A 6,843-nucleotide genomic window follows, 5' to 3' on the forward strand; every position below is an offset into this window, starting at 1 on the left:
ATTAACCATGGTTCATCTCAAAATTGTTAACATAAAAAATACGAAGAAAAAGTTGAACTTATGAATAATCTCAGTGTGGAAAAAGCCGCGATAAAATCGCCAAAGTCTGATTTTTTGAGCTAGCCTATTTTATTGGCCAGTGTTTTGGCAACTTCAACGACTTTTTCAATTTCTGGACCCTTGCCGATTTAATCCCAACTTCGACATTTTCCACATTGATCTCACTATACTTCAATTCAACCATAACTTGAAATCTGTCACATTTTAATATATTATCTAACCTATTATTTGCAAATTTTTATTCTTGACCATGCAGAGACCTGTAATCAAGATTTAAGAAGGTTTATTTTGAAATGTAGATTTGGTTTCGCATTTTTTAATTCACCTTACCATTATTCATCTCAAGCTTGCTAAGGGGTTATAAAGGAGGCCAAAAGAATCATTCAAAACCACACCTAAAAGGTTATGAGTTATATTCTCACTTGGTGTTGTTGACATGGGAATCTCATTAAATCCTTAGTTTGGTGTTTTGCTTAGCAAGCCATATCTACAAGGAAACAGAATTCTTTACTAAACACCCTAGTTTAGTATTTTGGTTTAGGATCCATACCCATAGGAAAAAGGCTATAAACTATGTTCAAAATAGATTTAAATATAAATGAAATAAACCATAAACTAATATATTTTTAAATTCTACAAAATCATCAACTAATATAACTAATATATATATATATATATCAAATAAATTAATATATATATATATATGTATATGATATTAATTTATTTTTTATATATTTTAAATTGTGTTTAAATTTTATTTTTTTATTACTAACATTATTTTCTATATTAAACCCACTAATGAAAGGATAGAGTTGGGTAACCGATCTCTGCGTAACACCGGGTAGTTTTTCTCTCTCCACCGCAATAAAGGAGAAGCCGATCTAACCCATAAGGTCTGGATTCGGATATTTATTTTTAGGGTAGCTTTTCTCTGTCCACCGCAAGAAAGGAGAAGCCAATCTAACCCATAAGGTCTGGATTCGGAAATTTATTTTTAGAAGATGCCTACCCAACATAAGGTGGAAACTAGACAGTTCTTGGGTTCACTTCGCCTTATTCACACCTAAAGGAAAAAAATATGGATTGGCACCTACGATGTCATCCCCACCTGCCCCTAAATATAACCATACTTCATGAAACTACATGATATTAAATTTTATTTCTATAAAATACTCTAACGAACTTATTTTATTTCAACCAAACTCCATTAAACTATTTGATATTAAATTTTATCTGTATATAATACACTAACGAACTATTTAAAAAATAAAAAGTTAAAACCAAGTTACATGTAAGAGCATGTAACATTAATAATAACCTGACATGCTACAAATAAAAAGAAAATTAATGGTATGCAATAATTACAGCTCACACCTACGACTATCCATTTAGCCTGAGTAACCATACTTGCAACAAACAAACGCCGTACTCTATTAATGGTTGCGCTGTCGGAAATGGAATATGGCTCACAATGATTATCGCTGCGTACGACATGACTATGGCTGACAACTACGACACCTGCCACTTTATATTGGTTTCTGAGCTGGAAACACAGTAAACATGGCAGAATGTACCCGTACCTTTATCTTGGCGAAATCTGATGGGTGAAAGCTGTGCAAAAACGAAACCCAAAAAACCCACCAATTCCGCATACAACATGGTTCAGAAATATAATCTTCTTGCCTCATTCTGTCCTAAGGGTCCTGGAAGGCAGTTAAATCATATCCATTTCAAACATAAAATAAAAATATCCTTAACCAGTCAAACCCTAGATAAGCAGGTAAATCAAATTTCATTTCAAACTTCAAATAAAAATATTCTTAACCAATCAAACCTAGAGAAGCAAGTGACCCATCAAATAAATTGAAGTTGATTACAGAGAACGCGCTTTACCTCGATTTAGTGTATTGAAATTCCATTGACCTTTCTCTGAACACCTAAAACCTTGCAGTTACCCTGCAATAGAAATGAAAGATAAAAACCCAAAACAAAAAGAAAAACTATCAACAGCCCTTTAAACTGCATGCAGAGCCATCTAAGATTCTAAATCATTATCTGACCGAGAGAATCCTCCATTCTGTAACAGAGGGCATCCTATTATGTACATATTTATTGGTAAAACATCTATATAAATATATCATATCGGCTCAAATTAAGCAAAATAAACAAACCTACTCCAGTGATTATCCTTCATAGAGATCTGAAATTATGCGTTACATCTCTTCTGCTGCTCCTCAAACCAAAATAAGTAAAATCCACCAACCAACCAATCCAAACACAAAGGAAATTGAAAAAAAAAAATCAACAAACAACAGCTGAAAAATAGAAAAATCTATAAAGAAAATGGACTGTCAAAATCAATAAGCAGGCATGGCCATGCCGTGGACCAAAAAAAAATAACCAGAAGAAGCCAATCCAAACCAATGGAGAATACAGAAGAGATGAGTTTGAACTGATACAATGTGGGTTGTCCGAAAATGTTATATATCCACACCATTGCAAACGGTCACAAACACGCTCCAAATTCTAGTGCTTTTTCACGCCCGCTTTTATCTATATTTAAATTTTAATTCATTTTCATGTCCACCGCCATCGCTGTGGCCTTGCATCTCAAGGGTTTTCTAAAAATATACAAATTCGGAATAATCCCAGCGATTTTAAATCATCCCTTTTTATCATCGATATCGACAGCCAGTACGTGGAAGCGGTTCTCAAATATTTCAAAACCCATGGATTTAGTATTTAAAAGTAAAATTGAGCTGAATATTTTACAGACCTGAACTACTTGCAGGTGGCTTCAATATTTTACAGAGCGTGTCGCTTCAAAATTTTTATATTAATTATTTTTCTAAATAACATCGTTTAGATCGCTCCAAAGACTGGGGACTCTAAAAAGGTCGCGGATTTAGATGACAACGACGGAGAATGTGTTAGTCATAGTTATATTTTTAGATGAGGATTTGAGAATGGTGGTGGTGTCTTTTCACCGTTGGAAAGAATTTGTATGTTTATGGGTTGTCTCTGGGTTTAGTTTATTGTAGCAGTTTTATTTGGTTAAAAGTAGTTGTTTTTTAGTTGTTTATATGATGGATTTTTTTATTTATATATTTAATTTATTGTCATTTATTTATTTAATTTGTTGCCATGTTCTGGTTCTTCATCTTGCCCTGTAGATGAACCACACTTGTTGATTCGAAAAACGTCAACAAATAAATTTAGGATTATCACCTAAAAACATGTTCACAAATTTGCATGTGATCAAAGATATTGAATATCATGAGTTGGTAAATATAGAAAAATGATAGATACTATAAACATGTCGTATGTCGTTTTTTGATGATTCCAAGAAAGGAAATCCATAACAACATTTTTTATATGTGAGACAGTGTGGGATTCCAATGATGTTCGTGATGATAACGCCAAGATCGTGCCTTGACTTGGTACATGAAGTACAAGACTACTTCTCCACGTATATAGCCAAGATCATTGCAGGACATCAAGCAAGCGATGTTGAGAGAATTATGCAGGCCTAAATCCAAATCTCAAGAACATAATGAAGAAAAGGACAATGTTAATTTTTACCTAAATCCAAATCCCAAGAACATAATGAAGAAAAGGGCAATGTTAATTTTTATTTTATTTTTTTATACTCCTGGTCCAATTTATAATAAACATTATCAAAACTAAAAATATCTTTTATATAAATATATATTTTTTATTTTTAAAAATTTGTTTTAATATAAAGTTATCACTAGCACTAAAATAATTTTTGTTTTAATAATTTGACTCTCAAATGGTTCCAATATATATTACCTTGGCACATATTATCATATATTTTATTTTGGTAGATATCAAAATGATTACCATATATTCTACTTGGTCGGTATAATAAAATTTCACCGCTTAGTGGCAATTTGTCCTTCAAATTCTAATTTCATTATTCCATCCATGATTCCATGATGTCATTACATACATTACAACCATTATTCCATCCATGATTCCATGATGTCATTACATACATTACAACCATTATTCCATCCATGATTCCATGATGTCATTACATACATTACAAAACCGGGACTGCCTTCGCCAAATGAACTCCATATAAATTAATAAATATATATTTTTTATTTTTAAAAATTTGTTTTAATATAAATTTATGACTAGCAATATTTTTTTATTTTTTTAATAATTTGACTCCGAAATAGTTCCAATATATACTACCTTGGTAGATATCAAAATGATTACCATATATTCTACCTTGGCAAATATCAAAATGATTACCATATATTCTGCTTGGCCAATATAATAAAATTTCACTGGTGAGTGGCAATTTGTGCTTCAAATTCTAATTCCATTATTCCATCCAGGATTCCATGATATGTCATTACATAGAACAGACCCACTTCCTTCGCCAAATGAACTCCATATAAATTAATAAATATATATTTTTATTTTTAAAAATTTGTTTTAATATAAATTTATGACTATCACTAAAATATTTTTTTTTGTTTTAATAATTTGACTCTGAAATGGTTCCAATATATACTACCTTGGCAGATATCAAAATGATTACCATATATTCTACCTTGGCAGGTATCAAAATGATTACCATATATTCTGTTTGGCCAGTATAATAAAATTTCACCATTGAGTGGTGTTGGATAGGTAAATCCCCTCTGCGGACAGAGGCGATCCCACTAGCCTAAAACAGAACTAGCCACAATCAAACCACGCTGCCACGCAAGTTCCTAGTTATGCATCAAAGGTGAATTAAGAAGACCAACCTGGAATCCAACGCTATGGTCGAAGCAGAGTTGATATTCCCGCTCCCTCGCTCCAGCAGATCATAAACGGACACCTGCACATGCAAAGGAAGAAAGAGATACCAACATAAAATCTACCAAGGCACAACTATATTTCAGTCAGAAAGGAAATAAATCAACACATCACTATAATAGACAATGAGATTGGAACTATGATAGCAGTCGCTCATTAATTAATAATAGACAGGAAAAGTTACAACCAAGGTTCTGACGTTGAACCTCTCCTCTGGCTGGGCGAACAACTATATGTGTCTTGCAATGTATCTCCTCTCCGGCAGCATAACCTCTCTATGCTTCATTATCACTCATGATAATCACAACTAGCATTCCTCCAAGAACTCAAGAACTCAACAACTAGCACTAGCTTATCTAATGCATGAGGACAAATATTTATAGATGGAGAAGGTAGAAAGATTCGATGAACCAGGACACCCATTGTGGATTGGCATTATCTCGGAAAAGCTACTGTGGATAGTTGTCAAGGATAGATGATGACTCTCGACCTCTATCCACTGGATTTTTTCCTCAAAAGGTTTCGTGATCTGAAGGGAATAAATCATATGGGCGTGCTTTTGGCAAAAATCATTACTAAACTGGGCTGGCGCGGGTGTTGTTCTGTGACAGAGCGCCAGTGGTCGCGCCCTCTTTTGAGGATCTCAGTTATTGGCGCGGGTAAGATACTGTGGACCTGCGCCAATGGAAAAAGAGCACTTTTCAGGGATAATTTGCAGAAGATGCCTTCAGGGAACATGAAGTACATACTCAGGGGAACATAATGCAAGTGTTTTTGGGTTATGTCACTGCTCACAGGTCCCGGAATGCATCCTCCAATGTATGGAAACGGGGCGATAGGGACGGTGACCAATGGTGACAAATTACTGTGTAACAGATGTCCCCTAAAGCATGAAGTCCGAGAGGTAGAGAGAGGGGTGAAATGCTTTACGAGAACACACAAGAACACATATATAGAGCTGCCGCCGAGGATCCGTGTTAAGAGACATGACTGATAGTTCAATTACATGATGTACGTGGTATGGTCGCAGCCATCCATAAGAGAGTACATAAATAATCTGGATCCATAGTATGGACGCAACCATCTGGTTAGGATCAATGAATTGACTCAGGTATGGTCGCAGCCATCCAGTGAATGAGTCAAGTATCAAGAATCACGCCTGGATTACAACAGACACAATCCAGGGTCTTGCGCTCCATCTCGACCCGAACAAGAGTACAAGTTCAAGCATGTGAATATATGAGCTGAAGTCGAACACGCATGAACATCGTCTGATTACCAGTCAATAGTGGAAACTGTTAACAGACGCGAGAGGTACCACCAATAATGACAATGGCCCTCAAGGTACTATAGGTACAATCTACGGCGTGTGAATTAATGATCTGAAGTCGAACACCCATAGAATCATTCGATCGGAGGCCAATGATGAAAACCTCACGTCGAACACGAAGAACCTGCCATTGAGGCATGCAGGCTCCAAGGCACCGGAAAGGAGTCTCTAGATAAACTTCCTGGATAATGAGTTGAAGTCGACAGGAAGTGACCTTGATCGAAGGTGGGCCATAATGTTTCCCACATCATCGACACGAGACAGAGAGATAATGTTGTGAATCAAGATTGTGCGAACTATCAGAGGGAGGTCATTTCTTTGCAGAGGTCAACTTCTCTTGAACATATCGGCAGTATTTGACATCAATGTATCAAAGGTCATGATGACGAGGCAATGAGTGGATGAGAGGTCAAATATGGTACCCAAGTCCATGGAAGCAAGTGAAAGATATGAGATGAGATATCCCCACCCTGGACACGAAAGCAGAAAAGTGCCATGTTCAAGAGCGACATACTGCCGTCACGGTAATAATTATGGTTCAAAAATTTTCTTTTCCCCCCGCCATTTCTGGCGAGTACCCCAGTTATTTTTAACAAGCTTGATGGGGATAGCAT

At 35.4% G+C, this 6,843-nt stretch overlaps 1 long non-coding RNA gene across 1 annotated transcript; it reads right to left on the minus strand.

The window, feature by feature from the left end:
- Nucleotides 1-1,433: 1,433 nt before the first annotated feature.
- Nucleotides 1,434-2,816, minus strand: LOC149149729 (uncharacterized). Its single transcript, XR_016263268.1, has 3 exons — nucleotides 2,232-2,816; nucleotides 1,954-2,016; nucleotides 1,434-1,763 (listed from the first exon to the last, which is right to left on the minus strand). It is a non-coding gene; the product is annotated as an uncharacterized LOC149149729 (long non-coding RNA).
- Nucleotides 2,817-6,843: the final 4,027 nt, after the last annotated feature.

This window comes from Pinus tabuliformis, chromosome 9, assembly GCF_031772625.1.
Source record: "Pinus tabuliformis cultivar Carrire ecotype Pingquan chromosome 9, CPIR1, whole genome shotgun sequence".
Lineage (NCBI taxonomy): Eukaryota > Viridiplantae > Streptophyta > Pinopsida > Pinales > Pinaceae > Pinus > Pinus tabuliformis.